Source organism: Phyllostomus hastatus, unplaced genomic scaffold (genome assembly GCF_019186645.2).
Source record: "Phyllostomus hastatus isolate PE091 unplaced genomic scaffold, TTU_PhHast_1.1 phas_scaffold_46, whole genome shotgun sequence".
In the NCBI taxonomy this organism is placed as follows: Eukaryota; Metazoa; Chordata; class Mammalia; order Chiroptera; family Phyllostomidae; genus Phyllostomus; species Phyllostomus hastatus.
The window spans coordinates 30,468,062-30,487,249 of record NW_025334032.1 but is presented as its reverse complement, the minus strand read 5'-3'; positions in this window follow the sequence as shown (position 1 = coordinate 30,487,249).

Below are 19,188 nucleotides of genomic sequence, written 5' to 3'. Positions count from 1 at the left end.
CAGAGACTCCTGGAGCGGCAGTTTCGGAGCGTGGCACCGCCTGGTGGAATGCCAGCGGGCACTCTGGGCCGCCTGTTAACTGGCCATCTCTAGAACGAGACCTTACATGAGCTGGCGCACGCAGACCCCACTGACATATTTTAAAGGAAAATACCAATACTGTAACAGGCATTGAGGGAAGCCCTCACGGGGTAAGCGACCTGTGGAAAACCTAGGAGACGGTGGGGAGGGAGCCGCGTGTCGTTTGGGGAGCATTCGGGCTGCGGGAAGAGTGGGAGACTCTCTCTGAGGCAGGGGTGCGCTGGACCTGGGTGAGGACGAGCAAGGAGGCCGGTGTGGCTGAAGCCGAGTCACGGAGGGAGGGAAGGAGGGAGGGCACAGTAGCCGATGGGTGACAGTAGCAGGAGGGTGACAACAGGGCCAGCTCTCACAGGGCCTTGCAGGCTTTTGGAAGTGGGAGGGGGCCACTGAGAGTTTGATGGAGGAGTGACATGAAATGGATTAGGTTTTCACAGAATCCATGAAGTGACCATATTGAGAATGGACTAGTGGGGACAAAGGCCAAAGCGAAGAGACCAGTTAGGGGCCTGTTGAAGCAGTCCCGGTGAGACTGGCCGGGGTGCTGAGAAGTGGTCGGATTCTGCGTGTGCACAGAGGGCAGAACAGCGGGCTCTGGCAGTGGGTTGGAGGTGGGCCGTGCGAGAAAGGGGGACCCCACGTTGCCTCGGGGTGTTGGGGCTGAGCGGCCAGAAGGCTGCGGCTTACTGAGATGGGGAGACGGCAGGAGAAGGAGGCGCTGGGCGCGGGGAGGTTAGGATTTCAGTTTAGCGAGTTTGGGAGGTGGTGGAGTGGTGATGGAAGTGCACGGCTGGATGGAGGAGCCTTCCATTCCAGAGAGGACGGTCGGGACCTACACTTCCTCGGTGATCAGCATGAAGAAGGTGCTCAAGGCCATGAGCCTGGATGCGGTGCCCGGAGAGCAGGACAGAAAGTGGACGGAAAGAGTTCTGCGGACGGAGCTCTGAGGCTCTCCAGCATTAAGAGGACAGGGAGACCAGGAAGAACTGAAAAAGAAGGCTGAGGAGGAGCCACCAACCAGACGGCAGGAACGGCAGGAGGCTGAGTGTCCTGGGAACCTGGGAGGACGGAGGTCAGCTGTGAGGATGAGGAGGGATCCCACCGCTGGGTCTCACCACGTGGAGATCGCTGGTGCCCTGCGGGGGAGGGGTCCATGCAAGCAGTGGGCTGGGTGGGTGCAAGCGAGAATGGGGTAAGCAGCACTGGAGGCAGCGAGTATAAACTGCTGAAAAGGGAAAGAGAAAAACTGGAGGTAAGTCCCTTCAGGGCACTATTTGCTCTAGGTCAGGCCCATATTCCTTGAACATGGACTCCAGGCCAGGGAAGGGCGCCGGAGGAGCAAGCCTGGAGCCAGGCCTCCCCTGGGAGGGACCACCCGGCAGATGAAGCCCACCTGCTGATAGGCCGGGTGTTCTAATGACGGCTGGCACCCAGTTCTGCCAGAGCAGAAAGAGGCAGGGACAGAGGCAGAGACAGACTTGAGGGAAGTTAAGGGAAGTGGCATCTGAACTGCTCTTGAGGGAAGGGGGTGGTTGCCAAGCAGAGCAGGGAAGAAAGACGTTCTCAGCAGAAGGAAGACCACAGTCAAGGTGTGAGCCTGAAATACCTGGAAGGGGTGCCGTGAGGACGGTGGGATCGAGTTTGTTAAAGTGGTAGACCACACTGATAGTGACCTTGTGTGGAGTTTGAACTTCTGTTCTACAAATCGGAAACTCTGACGGTTTCTAAGTCGCAGAGTGACGGGGTTGGTTTGCATTTTGGTAGGAGACACCTGGGGTTGTAGGCAGGGGCTGGAGGCAGCGAGGCCCCCCGGGAGTTTTTGCAGCAGTCCAGGCAAGCAGCCGGGGGCCCGGGGAGGGCCACGCGGTGAGGAAGTCGGGAGGGGAAGGATGCGGTGAGAGCCGCAGGGCCCAGAGCCTCTGGGGGGGGCGGGTGGCCTGAGGGAGAGCGAAGCTCAGATGACTCAAAGGCTTCTGGCTCCAGCCGGGCAGATGGGTTGATGAATCTTTTTGTCTCCATGGTACTTAACACACAATATAGACTTGTGACAACTCTTCTTGGTTGTTCGAACTAAAATCTGAAAACCGAAAGGAGCTTTGAAATCAGTTTGTAAGAAATCAGCACCCCCCCAGCCCCCGCACACACACGTACAACGTCCTCGTTCATGAAGGCGATCGGCGGTGCTCGTGCGACCGGTCACTCTGAGAGCCGCCGGACTCTGGGCTGGGCGCTCACTTCTCCCTGCCCTTAGGGAGCAGCCCGGGGAGCAGGGGAACCATCTCGAGTCCCCAAAACTATCTATCGACACTACGCAACACAAAGCATTATCGTGTCTGATTCAGAGGAGAGTTCTCTGGGAGTTCAAAGAAGAGAAAGACCTCACAAGACACTCAGGTAGGCTCTGAGGGTAGGCAGATTAGGACAGGTGTGGTAATAATTAAAAAGATCTGCCAAGGGTTTGCTACGAGCCGGGAGCTGTTCTGGGCGCTGCGTTAACCCAGTTCATCCTCACTGCGAGGCTATGAGGTTGGGTCCTGTGATTACGCCCCATTCACAGACGAGGACAGCGAGGCATGCAGAGCTGAGGGCACTTCTCCGGGTATCCTGGTAGGCACTCACAGGAGGAAATGTCAGGATTGTGACTCAAGTGTCTGGCTCCAGGCTCCTACTGCTGAGCCTCCTCCCTACTGCTCCCTGGTGGGTACAGGTGGAGGGGACAGAAATAGCACTCAAGGGGGCTCAGGTGGGGGTCTGGGGTGCAGTGAGCTTCTTGACTGATCCAGAGCAGCTGTGGGGGGCAAAGCAGGAGGCAAGCTTTGTCAGGCCGCTGGGAGGACATATTTGACAGGCAGCTCTCAGCACCGCAGGAGAGGCGACTGTCAAAGGAGGTGATTTCCAGCCTGGAAACCACAGGGGAGAAGCAGAAGCAGGAGGTGAGGGCGGTTGCAGTTAAGGGACCATGATCACCAAAGCCCGGGGTGGGGAGTGGGGAGCAAGGGTGGGAACTGGCCATAGGCTTAGCCAACAACAGCGTAGCAGCAGGGGCAGGGAGGGAACCCACCCCTGCAAAGGATGCCCGCCAAAGAGAACAAGCAGCTGCTCGCCATCAGCCTGGCAGTGGGGAGTGGGGCTCCCTCTTGGGGCTCTCTCTCAGAGCCTGAGGGGCCCGAGCTCTCTGAGGTGAGAGTTTGTCTCTCAAGCTCAGTGAATGAAGCTTCTCTCAGGCGCAGGTTTCCCCCTCCTTTTCCTCACATCCTCTGGAGTTGCGGGAAGAAAAGAAGCCCAGGAATAGTGCAGTGTGGCGGAGCGAGCGCACGGGCCTTTGATTCGCCCTCCTCTGTCTCTTACATAACCGCGCCGCTCGGCTTCCGGCCCTCTGTAGCTCAGGGGTCCCCGTGGAAAGCTGCGTGTTTCTGCTGCAAGCGACTGCCCGAAGGGCCCACCGGCCTGTGTGCGTCACAGCCTCTGCAGCTCGGCGCTGAAGGCAGAACTCCTGACTCACTCCAGCCCTGAGCTCTGCAGAGCAGCTGGCCGGCCGCCTGGCCCAGCCACTCAGCCGCCGCAGATGGCCGGACCGAATGGCAGAGGTGGCTGTCCAGCCCCTCTCGGCTGGTGGGCCCAAGTGCTGGGGTAGAAGATCCCAAACTACTTTTGAAACAAACACAAAGCAGTGTTACCCATTCGTGCTACAAAAACTCCAAGACCCCCGAGAGGGTCAGGCCCTGCTCCAGGTGGTGGAGGCATAGCTGTAAACAAAACAGCGGAGCAGCCCTGCCCTCCAGGAGCTCGTGTTCTGCTGGATGAACGAGCGGAGTTAAGCAGATTCTTAAGAATTCCAGACTTAAGTTGGTGATGATGAGCATTCCATCATCCTGTGTCTCGAGGTCCCCGCCTCTACCTCCTCCCCCAACCTTGTCCTGCCTCCTTGTCCTGGTCACTTGTGGGGTTGACACAGATTACAGGGCAAAACTCAGATTAGATGCAGGTCTACAGGTCTGCATCTATCTATCTGCGTAAACTCCCAGCTCGGCCAGCAGAACAGACGTGAGACTTTCCTCAAGCCTAGTGTGGGGCAGGCCTGGGAAGAGGATTTGAGACTTTGCTTGGCCAGATGGAGACAGAGGTGACTCAGAAAGATCATCCAGCGATTGCTCAGGCACAGGTCCGGCTCAGCTTGAGTTTAGGTTGGTCCAAACCACAGGTCCTGGGAAACACATTTGTGAGCAAACCAGGCTGGCGGATTGGGAGACTAGTACATTTGGGAGTCCACACTCCCCACTTGCTCTGTTTACTGTTTGAAATCCAAACTGGAGACTGCCGAGGAGAGGACCCAGAGGAAGCTGCAGGGTGGCTGGTGCTCTGTGTCCCACAAGGTCACGCTACCTGGAAAAGGCCCTGTGGCACCTGAGGGTGCAAAGCACCAACTGAGGGCAGTGGAATTGCGCCAGGCATTACATGTGCCCGGGATTCTTTCTTCTGGCCACAGCACCATGATTTCCCGCAGTCCTGGTGGGACTGCCAGCCAGCTTGCGACGGACGCCACCACCGGGCTGGCCTGGCAGACCCTTCCTTCCGAGCAGATGTGAGGTCAACTGGCACAGATTTGCCCCAATGGGCCTGTTGACACGAAGCTGCCACTCAGGTCCCAGAAGGCTCTGGTTCCTGTCCTTTCAGAGCTTGATTACTCAATTCTCTCTCCTATTCTGGGAACTACCCTGTGTTGAGTGGGCTTGTTTTCTTGCCTGGATTATCCAGACTCGTGTTCTGTTGCTGGCCACCTCCAAACCCTACGTGGTAATAAAGCTGATCTGCAGCTTGTGCCCGGACCTGGCCCTGCCCGGGGAGAGGCTGACCCAAGCCAGTCAGGCGCCAGGGTCCTCAGAACACTGCTCTCCCCAGTGACCGTGCAGCCTGGACACCAGAGGGTTCTGCGGGCAGAGCTGCTGCTCAGCAGCACCGTGATGTCCGCGGAACAGCTGGCCTGTCCCCACCCTTCTGCGGTGTGGTCGGCGTTGCCGTGAAGAACATTCCTTCATGGGCCACACTTTCCAGAATGTTCCCTTTACTTTGCCCGAGTCCTCAGTGGAGAAGACAGGTCCTTTCAGCATGTGCCCGGCGTGCAGCCTGGCCTCCCAGCTCTGCCTCGGTACGAGGCCAGGCTCTGAGACGGCAGTCTCCCTCCTCGCCCTCCTCTCTTCCCGGCCCATCACCCCAGAGCCCTGGAGCGGGGTTAGGGCAAGGAGACAAGGAGCGTAAAGCAAGAGAGGAGAGAAGTAGACCAACCTACTGGCTACAGCTCTGCCACTGCCAGAGTCAGGGTCAGCCTTTGCTCCCTGTGACATCTCCACTACACACCCCCTACCCCCACTCAGCGTTGCATGAATGGAAGTTCTTCTCAAAAGAACCTGCTCCAATAGAGGGGGAGCTGTCCAGGGCCCTCCTTCTTCTTGCTGAAGTTCCATGACACCCTATTTTTGTGCCTCACCGGCTGCTGCACCCGTCATTTTAATTTGAGAACATGCTGCCCCAGGAGGCAGTGAGCACTCTCCTTCAGTGTGTTCAAGTCGAACCCGGAAGACCATCTAACAGGGACTTGGGTTCTAAGGGGACCCAAGTTCAAGATGGGAAGTTCCGCTAAAGGAACTCCAATATTCCTTCTAACCTGGGGTCTGATTATTCTATATCTATGTCTTGCTTTTTAACTTGTAAACTCTTTTTATTGTGAACTTTTTAAGCATACAGAAAAGTACACAAGTAATACAATAAATAACAAACATAGATGTAACCTCCACATTATGGTCAAATTTTAACTTTATTGCCACGTTTGTTCTGGATGTCAGTAAACCCTGTACAAATTTTTAAAAACTAAATATGTATTGAGGTATAATTAACATAGAATAAAGTATACAGAATTTGAATGTACAGTGTGGTATGTTTTGATAACTGCGTACGTCTGTGTAACCACTACCCCAGACTAGATATAGAATTTTCTCTCTGTTTTTTCCAGTCCATCCCCCTGCCAGAGGCAACCAGCGTCCTGATTCCTGTCTTCATAGATTAGTTCTGCCTGTCCTAGAACTTTATATATAAAGAATCAAACAGAATTAACTCTCTGGTGCCGGGTTTCTTTTGCTCATCATAATATTTGGGGGATCCCTCCATGATGCTGCAAGCACCAGTACTTCATTGCTTTTTAATTTCTGAGTATTATTACACTGGAGGAATATGCCACAATTTATCTCTTCACCCAATGATGGACCTCTGGGTGACATATTTACCCCGAATAAAGGAAAACGTGCACCATAGGAAGAACTGTGGGCAAACTGGAAGCAGCCCAGTTGGGCGTTCTATTTTTATCTGAGCATCTTCCCTCCCCGACAGAGGACAGGATGCTAACCTGATTCATCTGTGTAACCTCACAGTGTTTCAAACACAGGAGATGAATCAGGAGGGCTTTGTTAAATGGATGAAAGGCAGAGGAGGACGAGGCGTTCTCGAAGCCTAGTTCAAGAGCTGGGGGGAAGGACAGGCCCGGGTCGGCACCCCAGAAGTAAGGCAGAGCGTTAGCTGGGAAACGTCAGCGTGGGTCCACACCGGAGCCCCAGTGCTGAGTGCAGAGCCGCGCACTGGAGAGCTGTTCAGAGTGTCCATGCGGAAGGGCTGAAAAGGAGTCAGCAGGATGCCCAGTGTTGAAATCACAGGTCTTCTTGCTTTGGGGCCACGCTTGCTTCCAGAGCACCCTTGCTTTCCAGAAAGACACACCTTCCAGAGTAGAGGGACAAAGGGACAGTGTCATACAAGGAGCAAGATCTAGGGGAGTGCTCTGGAGATAAGGAGGAGCTTAGAGTTTCCAGAAAAAAAGTTAGAATGAACCGGGTTCGCTGTTCTGTCTCCAAGCCCTGTACAGTCCCTCTTTCATCCTTATGTGCAGTAGACCCCCCACTTAGGATCAGGTAATTCACCTGGACGGCTGAGAATCCCACCATTCAACCCCAGATACACTGCCTGTCCGCCTCGCCATTGCTGCTCCAGGCTGACGGTTTTAGAGCTCCATGAAAGCATCAAACAAAACCAGATGAAAGGATAGCCTTTCATTCACCCTGGCCGCGGGCTCTGGCCAGTCAGCTCTTCTGGCTGTGCATGCTTAGCTGACTTTGCAGGGGCTGAAAAAACTGTGGCCTCATTTCAGCGTGTTTGTCCCAATGCAGGTATAAATATAGTTCCTTAAATGATAAACCTTTAAAACTTCAAGTCCTTCCAGGCAGGAACTAAGGGTTTGAAGAGACGTGTGGAGGAGAGGAGGCTCACTGAGCACTCTGACCCCAATGTGACTCATCACAGAAGGACCCGGACGCAAGGACCTAGAGACGTTTATCTGCTGATGTGCCAACCCTATCAGGTGGCCTGAAACCCACAGGCACTTCAGGTTCCAGCAAGTGGTATGGGAAGAAGCACACTTAGGATTCCAGACTCTTGCGTTGTTCCTTCCAGTTCTCTTCCGCCAACTTTTGGGACAGCAGGTAAGCCCATTTCCCCACCTGCACCACGACAATGCTGAATGAGACCAGCATCGTGTGACGCCTTCCAGCAAGGAAACATGCTCCTAGGACCGGGAGCTCCGGGCTCAGCACTGTGAGCGCATCCGGGGGAAACGTCCTCAGAGGCCTCTGGCCGTGAGTGCCTGTGTTTTAAAGACTCAAATGAATGTTTAAAGACAACAGCCCGCTGTTTATTCTCACTGAAGCGACTTTCCTGCTCACGACGTTTTCTTTTTTAGGGTCCGATTCGGAAATGCTTTGAGCCAACTGTCAACGTGAACGGAAAACGAAATTGGGGGAGACTTTTCTGCTTTACATCCTTGTTGATAATACTCACAAACAAGGCCTTGCTGCCTCCAGAGGATGGGGGAAGGATAGGAAATTCTTATCCTTCCAGGGCTAAAAATAAGCATTTGTTGATGATCTGGACAATCTGCTTGAAACAGCAGCAGCCTGGAGTCTTAACACATGAAAGCCAAGGGTGCGCCTCCCTGGCTCGCCAGAGTTCAAATAAAGCTGACCTTTGCAAGGAAACGCTGAGAAACTCGTGTCCATGGTTTCATGGTTTCTACGCCACCCCCACCCGCGCCCCATTCTCTTGTTCAAGTATCCGGTTCCGAATTTTACCCGAGACATCCTAAGTACATACTGCAAGCTGAACGCTGTTTATTTCCTGTTAGGACTTAAAGTGGATTATATATTCAGCCTGACCTTTAGAGAACTTATGATATAAGTAGGATTTTAAAGGATTCACTTTATAGAAGATCCTGAAGATTAAACGTAGTTCAGTCAATAAAAAGGATTTTTCCCTACGGGAGGGCTGACTGACAGAAGCCCTGGTCTCACGCGGTCCTGTTTGCTCACCCTGGCCTCCGTGTTTTCTTCCAAGAGGGACAGCCGCAGTGGTCTGGGATCCAGTGGAAACGAGCCGCAGCCTAAACTTCGCCAGGCGCACACACCTTCAGCAGCGCGCCGGTACAGAGCAGTCCTACGAGCTGCTCTCCCAAACTGCCTCGAGGTTGTTCTGACAAGGACCTTGCGTGGAGGGTTTGCGGGGCAGGGCAGCGGGCATCTCCTGCCAGGTCGGCAGGGACTCGGGACCAATGGGGGAGCCCCTATGGCATGAAACTGCCTGACGTGCCCACTTTTTAAGCCTCACGTGTGCAAGGCCTCTGGAGACTCTGCCATCTTCTTTCCAATGACACTTTTGAATACATCACCCGTTCCTTTCACCACCAGAAGTCTTTCTAGCAACCCTTCTGCTAATTCACAAACTCCATACTCCAATTTAAATGCTAAGTAACTCCTCTGCAGGCGAGGGTTTCTGGATTAGGGCACTTATCTGTTAACCGTGCCTGGAGGGTTGGCGCCTGATTGTCTTTGAAAAGGAGTAACTGCCCCCAGGGTGCAGACGAGAGGCGTCTGGTCCAAGTTGTCACTGAAGATTTCAAAAGTAAATTACTATGCAAGCAACGTCCCAGGGACCAACCGCACCTACTTAACCTCTGGAAGGTTTAGCTTCCTCCTCTGAAAATGACGGTGAGAATAGCCTCTCAGGGCTTGTTGTGAGTGTTAAAGGGGAGGATGTGAACAAAATAACCAAAATTGTGTGTGTGTGTGGGGGGCGGGGTGTGCACGCAACCCTGAGTGTAGAGTTTTTGAACGTCCACGCCCTTATGCTTTCCTCTCGCGACAGCCAAAGCAGGAAAAGGGAGAAGCTTGATGGGGTAAAAAGAAAAAGCATTGAGCACGGGCTTCGAACCAAAATGTTGCAGGTTTGATTCCCAGCCAGGGTACATGCCTGGGTTGCAGGCCATAATCCCCAGCGACTGCACATTGATGTTTCTCTCTCTCTATCTCCCTCCCTTCCCTCTCTAAAAAGAAAATAAATAAAATCTTAAAAAAGAAAAAGCAGAGATTCCAAATAGGAGTTATGGGGGACTGGAAGTAAGCTTTAAGTTTTAAAGAAAGAAACGCCAGAGTCACACTCCGCCGCCTCCCCCCCCCTTAGAAAAGTGCCCTTGTAGAAAATAACATCAAAAGAGAATTTCAGCAAAAGAGAGAGACCACAAGGTTTTTCTCAGAGATGTATTCCCAGGAGTTTTTCATCAAAGATATTCCAGAGGTCCATCACCTGAGACTTCCGAGGATGCCGTCACCAGAGAGAGATCTGATTTGATGCGGGGCCTGCCTCGGGCTTTAAAGATGGCCGAATGCCGTCAGGGGAGAAGAAAGCATTGCCTTACCTGTCTGGGGAGGAGGCAGATCCAGTGGGACTGAACAGTGGGGGGCAGTCTGGCCCACCCCCTTCTACAGACAGAATGTCCAGGCAGAGAGCCGACTGGCTGAGAAAACTGGGGCTCCTCAGAGAGATGGGGCAGCAGCAGCTGGGAGGAGGCAGGTGAGCACAGAACCACGGGCTCCCAGACCCGCTGAGACGGGCCCTGGGAACAGCGGGACCTCCTTGCGGAGCGCAGGCCAGCGAAGCTCAAGCAGCGAGGGTTTGCTTTGAACTTAACATAAGGCTTACCGTCTGCTTCAGGTCATGGGTGCTCAAGTTAACAGACAAGAACCTGGAACTTGAGTCCCTTACTGGACATCGTTGGGGATTCTCTTACCTGGCCTCTAACCCAGCCATGGACCAACAACCTACTCTCAGTGGCTCAAGATAAAAATCCAAACATTTCGTAACAGATCAAATATATCTTGACTTTGGAAACATTTGGGATTATTGCTTTTGGGGATGCCCAGCCACCTGGCCTGGGCATCATTGTGAAATGTCCTTACTCATAATACTTACAAAATGTCACAGTTCTGTTCCCGAATGAATTATGAGTCTGATTCAGCTCTCACCTTTGGGGTCATCACAATGACACCACCAAGGAGCTCAGAACATCTTATGAATCCAAGTCTGTACATAAGACTAGCATTCACGTTTTAGCTCTACCACCTATTAAGCTGTGTGACCTTGGCTAAGTTACTTAACTTCTCTGAACCTCACAGGCTTTTCCTACAAAAAAATACATTTCATTACCCCCTATTGTGATAGGAAGAGCCTGAGGCTCTGTTCATGTCTGTTTCTCTTTATTCCTCGTGCCCCTCTCCCCCCTAGGCTTCTCCCCACTTGGAAAGGATTTATCTGCAGGTCAGGTCTTTGCCTGGGAAAATAACAGAAACCAGAACATGCTACCACCCAGGGAGAGTCTTCATTTCAACTGTGTGAGGTGGAGAGGAGGAACCTGCAGGCAATGTCCTCATTAAAAGTCACAAGACATCCTTTTCTCCTTGTCTGTTTGCTCTGTCTGGTCTCCGTGCACCTGAATCCGGAGGTTATCTTCAGATTCTCTGTTTTTTATCACTCTGACCTCAGGGAAAGCGGATACAGCAGCCACATGTAGATGAGTGCCTTTGAGATGGGGGGCTTATTTTATTTTTCCTCCATGCAGTTTCTCTGACTCACTTGCTGTTTTTATTTTCCCCTGAGGAGTGACCGAAATCACAAATCTTCAAGTCTGTGCCGTAAAGCAGCGGGGGACCACGGCACGACGCTGGGGGCCCCCTTCCGTCTAGGTCTCTGGAGGCAGGCATGGCTGCAGGGGGGCATGGGCACGTGTCACCTCGTGAGCCGGCTTGCACGACACGAGTGCTCCGGGGTACAGAAGTCAGGGCTCCTGCTGACTGGCCGACAGGAGCCGGCCTTGCTCTCTTCTTAATGGAAATCAGTGATGTGAGTTTTCATTATGAAAAGTTCAGGCAATAAAGACAGTCTGGATGTAAGCAAGAATCCTACCACCCACCCACCATTACCATCAACATTTCCGTGGGTACTCCTCTACTACCTTCTATATAATAAGTATAATGTAGAAATAAATATGTTTGCAAAAAGTTAAATCACACACTATGTGCCTATTTCTTACTTCATTTAAACCAAAACATGGAATCACACTTGAAACCCTATTTGGCAACTTGCATTTTTGTTTTTTTAACTTGCTGTGCTGTAGACATTTATGTCGACATGAAAATTTTAAATGTTGTTTTTACAATGTTGTTTTTAAATGGCTCTAGAATATTCTGTTCTATGCATATATCACAGTTGATTTATCCCATGTCTTATTAACAGTATTTTCCTTTTTTTTTCTTTTATATATAATGCCTTAGCATTACATTTACATATGTCTATGAGTTCAGTTATTTCTTAGAACAAACTCCTGGGAGTGGAATCGATGAGCAAATCATTATTCTCAGAGCCTTCACTCCACATCATCCGTTACCATGACCTTTTTTCATGAAGTCCATCTCTTTGGGACAGTTTTGACCCAACGAATTCAGGACACTATTATGTTGGGAATAAAACAGAGGAGAAAGGTAAGCAAATAACTGAATAAACTGCAAACATTTCCTTCTTTTGTTGTCCATATTTAAATACCTGTCCTCTTTTTTTTTTTAACAGAAAGAGAGAACACGAGAAACATCAATTTGTTGTTCCATTTATGTAGGCACTCATTGGTTGCTTCTTGCATGGGCCCTGACCGTGGATTGAACCCACAACCTTGGCATATCGGGATGACACTCTAAGTATCTGAGCCGCCCAGCCAGAGCCAACATTTGTCTTCTTGAAGATCCTTTAGACTGCCATGCAGCCGGGCCCCAGCTGTCCCAGGCTCTTGGACGCTGCGCTTCCTTTCCCCAGGTCAACCCTCTCTCTCAACACACGCGTTGCTTTCTGGGACCTATAACACACTTTGCACACAGAAATCCGTAATCTGAACTTTCGCCTTCGAATTGCAGGACTGAAGAAGCACCATGTGTTGATCAACCATTGTGATTTCAAGTTGTGATGAACACTCAGGGTTCGTGAGCTTTCTGGACTCATGCTCCCCCCGTTCCGGCAGTCATGGTTCTTCCTGCCCCCTGCAGCCTGATCCCTGAGGGCTGTCAGTCTGGGGCTGAACCCGGTGCATGGGTGTGGGGGGAGAGCACATGTGGGACCAGGGGAAGACCCCCTCAGAGAGACCCTGTTTCCCTCTTGCTCCTGTTTCTTCTGTCTTTTCACTCTTTCAACCTGGCCGGGAGGGCAAGAGAGAGGGGGCACAGTGTAGGGGTGGGAAAGGGGGAGCTTTTGACCTTCAAGTCACTCGACAACTCCAGTGAGTGGACGGAAATGGAACTTGACCTTGTGGATGGGAAAGCAGCCTGGAGGCTCTCCGTGGGAGTCTAGTGAAACCGTGAACACTGGATAAACAGAAACCTGGAATCCACGCCACTCCTGTAAAACGGGACACCTGGGTGTCCCTTCAGTCTCTCCAGCACCTCAGATTGTTGTTCAGATCAAATGGGGTGACATTTATTTGCTTTGAAAATAAGCTAGAGGGTATAACTGGAAGAAATAACTGAATAAATATACGCTACTCCAAGTCAAAATAGGGTAGGGTCGCGAGATTAGCTCCAGCCCTTATCCATGTAGTTAGAAAACGGACTATACCAGGGCGTGTAAGTGCTGCAAAATCGACTTCTCCAGATGTGCAGTAGGTACGACGCTGCCTTGAGGAGCCAACATAAAAACATCTAGGTCTTCTTGGCTACTTTACTTGAAACAGAAATGTTCAATTTCTAAACTTTCCAATTCTTCCAATTTAACATATTTATAGATATGTTTTTTAAAAAAATAAACAAATTCTCCTTCTCCAAAGTATGGCGCAGCTGAGGGTGTGGAGACAGTGAGAGGCCGGTGATGTGGGCTTACCTCTGACTGTCCCCGCTTCAAAGATGGAGGAAGTGAAGTGAAAGGATTTGTGGCCCCTGAGACAAGACTTTAAGGCAGGCTCCCCCCACCCCCGCCTTGAGATCTGGGGCAGTGGGCACTGGAGGGCTTAACCGGACAGAACCTTTCCCTGTGGTTTCCCAGCACTCAAGGAAGGGTTCGTGGATCACCGCTCATTGCCGAGTGGGGAGAACCCATGAAAAGCCCGTGTGGTCAGTGAGGTGCATGTGAGGGACACGTGGAAGCTGGACGCTCTGCTGAAAACTTCGTTCACCTGGGGCTGGAGACTCCTGCTTTGGAACTCCTCATGTGACGTCACTCGGTTTGCTGGAACAAATGTCGTCTGCTTTGCAGATCTGCACCTCTGGCATCTACCCCTTTAGGAACTCCGGGTAGCGACAGCTGTCGGCACCCCAGCTCACTCTGTCAGCTGCTGAGCTGTCCCAGCAGCTGGGGCTGGGGAGGGCCGCACCTGCGTCTCTGGGGTCAGGGTGGCATGAGGCAGCGTGGAGGATGGCTGCAAGGACTTGGGAGTGGCCACGGGGGTGGGGAGTGAAGCTCACCTTTGCTATTCCGACCCAAAGAGTTAACGAGCTTGTTGCTGATTAAGTTATGAATAAAAATCAAAGTCAGAAATAGGAATTGCTAATAATTAGGTGTTTGACCAAGACTCATTTAAAGTCCTTTGGCATTTTGCAGTCCCAAGGCCCAAACAGAATCATTAGACGTATGTAAATTGTGCTTTGAAATGAAATGGAATACATTTGGTGTTTTATTAACGACTCCTTTGATTTTGATGGATTTTGTCTGTTGGTTTCTGCTCCTTCCCCACTGTCATCTGACGGGGAGCCTGAAGCCTTTTCATTTTCATGCCTCCTCCCCCGGCTGGAATGACACGGCACTACTAGACCATCTTAGAACGCAACTCTGCCTGATAAGTGTGGGGAAACAAAGCGTGTGTGTGTGTGTGTGTGTGTGTGTGTTCACCCTTCTCCTTCCCCTTCTTCTCAACCTCTTGTGAATGTCAAGAGAAGCAGTCTGGCAGTTATTGGAAGTTCTAGAAACTTCGGAGTCTACTTCATAATAGATCTCTTTCATATCTCTTTCATAACACCATAATTAAGTATGCTAACACTGAGAGATCTAATTCTTCCTTCTTAACTCGGCATTTTATACTTGAAAGGCATTAACTGTTGTCCTGCCCTGTTACCCACTGAGAAAGCTTCCTCTGGGGGACTTGGAGAATTGGTTAATCTGTGTGTGCTAGGTCTCCGCGTAAGTGACTTACAGAGAAACAGGATTTAACAAACACAAGGAAAGTGTCTTACAAACAATTTGCCAGATGGCTCTTCTCTGCTTGTCATATTAGCTTGGTTTTGTGACTTACAAGTAAATGTCCTTGTCCAATTCCCATCGGAGCTGCAGAATTAGCAAGAGTGTATCAGAGGAATAGCTGAATGAATCCTAGGCAGAGGGGTGTCTTCAAGCATAAAACTCCTGGGTGACATCGGTCACATGGGGGAAACTGACAGGACATTGATGGAACCACCAGAAAGCCTCCACAGGAAGCAGGACTGTCTTTCCACCACGAAACTAAACGGAACCCGATCTGAGCACAGTTTGCAGTAAATCTCTCTCCGGGACTTGCAGTGATTGTACTTCCTTCAACCCTGGGATTGGACGCACCAAAATAGTACGTGTGACTCTGGCTTTTCTCAGGCTGCACAGATCACAACTGGGAGGAGTAAGAAAATGCCAAAAGTTTCTCAAAGCAAAATATTTTTTTCATTTTCCATCCAGAAAGGTTGGGAACTTTTTGCTTTGTTTTGTTTTTTTAAACTCCTTCAGGGTTTTAATGGCTGTTACCATCTGATAAAGAAAAACGGAGAGATTTCCCTTCCTTCAAGAGTAAAGACCACTTCCACTTTAAGGTCTCTTGATCAACTGCAGAGTCATTATCTACTTTAGGTCTGGTTTTTCTAAGTCTGAAATGGAATATACAGTAAGACATCATTCTCCAAGGCCCTGGAGAGCAGGCACTGTTCTGTGCCCACAGGTGAACTTGCGGCGGGGGAAAGACAGGTCAAGTACAGAGAGACTCCGAGACTGCCCATAGATGGACTCTTATGTAATCGTCCTGCCGTTGTTTGTGATTCTGTTTAAACTGAAACGGATGGGAATAGTAAATGTTCTTTCTCAGGCCATTTGAGTAAACTAATATTGGATAGAAGTTTGAGTTTTTCTTACAAAACAAAATGGAACAAAAAAAACCGCTTGCAAGAGCGTTAAAACTGGAAGTTGGGAGACCCGTTTGCTCCCAGGTTCTAGCTCGGCCATTGATTTTGTTTGTGACGTAAGCACTTCAGTCCTTGTGTTTTCTATCTGTGAAATGGGGGTGAGAGGGAAGGGTTGGACTAGACTACTTCTAAGTTTCCTCTACTCTGGATATGCAGCGATCATCTTCCTCTTTAGTCTTCTTTGGATCATACACATCCTTTCTTGGGTGGTTGGAAAAGTGGTGGTGGAGAAAGTTTTTAAACTAAGCATCTTAGGAGTACACAGGTATAAAGGATTGGTGTTTATCTCTCTCAGGGACTATTTATGTAAGATTTAGGTGTATTAAACAGCAGGACTTCAAGATCAGTTATGGATACAGTTATGAATAAAAACTTGATTTTCTAAGCAATCATCTTAGCATGGTGTCTGACCCAAGGCCAAGGGCATCACCCGCACACCTTTGTATTTGCTTTGCACTCTGCCTGGAACGTCTCCCCTTGGGACCTTACGTGGCAGCCTCTTTGGCACTGGGTTCCCAGACAACGCCTCCCCTCCCGGCTTCAGCACTGTCTCTGACCACCTGTCTAACGAAGGTTTCTCTCTCTCCCCATCACCTTGTACTGGTCCACTCTCCATCTAGCTCTTATCGCTATCTGGAGTTTTTTTACATTTTTCATTTGTTTGCCTTTTCCTTGCCTGTCTTCCTCCATTAGAAGGAAAATCACGAGAGCCTCAGCTTTGTCTTGTTCTCTGTGATATCTCCAAGGCCCGGGATAAAATTCTTAAGGGGACTTTGTTGAGCAAAGGAGCACATCTCCATTTCTCCCCCCCCACCCCGCCCCCATGATGCTCCCACTCTAAGCTTCTTGCAGGTCTTCAAACACGCCGTGCAATTACCTCCATGCTATTTGCTCTGCCAGGAAAACCCCCTTTCACCGTTACAATTCTACCGAGCCTTGAACCTCAAATGCTCTTCACCCTCCAGGATGGCACCAGGACAGAGCACTGGCAGCCACTGCAGCTCCTGCCACGCTATTCATCTGTCTGTTCATTTTTTCATCTGTCTGGCCTATGAGTCTGAAGAGATCTTTGATGTCAGCAACCGAGGCTTACTTATCTTGGCACCCAAGGCTTAGCATGGTGTCTGACCCAGTAGGGGCTCATGAGTGTTTGGGAATAAAGGGTTTCCTCCAAAGCTTTCAGATAATCAGACTTGGATATGCGGATACGGCCTTGCAGGCCTTTGACCTTTGGGAGCCCATGTGCATTGCCACTGCCGCGTTTCTGGAGGGGACCTGACCAGGGGAGACGCCTGTCATGACCATGTGGGAGAGGACAGAAACTGCAAGGTACAAGACACAGGCAGATACAGGCAAGAGGCTGCCTTTGCCGAGAGCCACGGGCAGTCAGGCGCGTGTAAAACCTTTCACCACAGGGCGTTTGGCCTTTCACCATCAATTCATGAAACGAATGCCCAGGCCACAGTCACGTGCAGCCTGGAGGCTGTGGACGACCTGGTAACATTTCCAAGTACTAGTTGTCGGGGCGGCAGATTCTCCCGAGATCCTGGAGGAACCACAGAAAGACCTGTCAGCCTCACCCACTCCGATACTTCTTCCAGGATCGCTTTAACAAAACCCGGCTAGAAAGGGGTCTGCCACAAATGATCACTTGATGGAAATGCAAAATATCTTACCTACTTACTGCATTTCACTTCTGGTCTTACAAAGAGAGAAATATTAAGATATCACGTTCTTTTAAATCTGTTTCTGACTCTCTACTCTGTTCAACAGGATGACATGCGTGACCATGCCCCCTGATAACTGAAGGTGGGCTGTGCAAAGGTTAGTTGTTTTTATTAAAAATAGTGTCACAGTGCAAAACATCCCTACACATGGAGGCTAATTTTCACTTAGAAAGGATGTTATTGAAGATATTTATAATACAGAAGAGATTTCCTAATAGCAGTCGGGAAAATAACAGCAGTAGGACAACATAACATTCTATAAATATTTATTGATTGGAGAAATAAAAACTGTATCTGGTTTGCCAAGAGCATAGAAATTAGGAAGTCTAGACAAATAACATTGAAGTAACTAGCCCAGACTTTAAGATCAGTTTTAAAAGTATTAAATTTAGGAGGATTTCATGGAAGGTTTGTTTAATGGAACAAGATTTCCTGGAAGGCTTGATGCGATGGTTTGCATGATTTTAGATACCATCATACGCTTCCTCTTGGACTACACTCCTGGATGTTTTCTTGGTTGGGTGTGATTTCTCCTGCTCTTAATGTCCCATCCCTTTTTAGTTTTTTCTGTTTCCATCTTATATTATGATGCTTCTACCTTAATCCCTCTATTAATTTTCAATTCTTTGAGGGCAGCGCTTGGAGTTTTCTCCTCTCTGTAGCTCTTGCATAACTCAGTGCAGAAATAGAGACTCGATACATTGGGCCAAAGTCAGAATTTACTGAGACAACCAAGTTCCCTTACAATCCAAAGGAAAAAGAAAAAAAATAAACTCACGAGAGAGTGATTTACAAATCGGAGCACCAACTTATAATAAGGGTTTATGCTGACGTTGGCAAGTATTTCTTTTTTAAATGTATTGATTTTAGAGAAAAGAAGTGTGTGTGTGGGGGGGGAGAGAGATTGAAACATCACTTTGCTGTGCTACTTATTTGCACATTCATTGGTTGATTCTCGTAAGTGTCCTTACCAGGGATTGAACCCACAACCTTGGTGTATCAGGACAATGCTCTAACCAAGCGAGCTCTGGGACCAGGGCTTGGCAAGTATTTCTGCTCACATTTGCAGAGGTACTGCCCTGCCCCGGTTGTGGCTGAGTGAAGCCATGTGGCTGGTTCTAGACACCGAGCTGTGCAGAGAAACAGCATGTGTCACTTTTGAGCTAGAGCTCTGACCAACCGTCCCAGCTGGCCAAAGATTGAAGGGTTTTCTAGGAAGTGGAGCTTACAGTGCTGAACCAGGACAGTCGCTGGCAAAGCGGGCCAGCTGTCACTTTCACTGGAGCAGTTAATTGTTGGGTCAAGATCCTCCACAGTTCTTTTTCTTTTTTTTTCCTTCTGGCGAGACTGGGATGCTCGATCACCCTGCTGATGGCTATTCCACTGGGATGGGACCCTCTCCTGAGTGCCCCAGTCCCCCAGTCCCCCGGTCCCCCAGTGTCCATTTACCGGCTCCGTCTTCTCAACAGCCGTCCTGCCTGTGGCTGACTCTTAGCTAATTTAGATTTAAAAAGACATCACTTGCCAGGCTGAGATGTCCTGGTTTGGGGGTTTTGTGTTGATTGTTTTTTTTTCTTTCTCAAGCCATTGTTTTCCTCCAAGTTGAGATGTTGAGGGTAGAACTGACTTTTTCTCCTACAGTTCTTGTTTTATGCAATACAATAAGGCCTTGTGTTCATGGCCTAAGTAAGTTCATTCTAACTTCTCCACTCATAAAATAAACAGGACACAGCCTGCTTTGAGGAAGACCTATCACACAAATGCAAGGCATCTTATTTATTAATTTT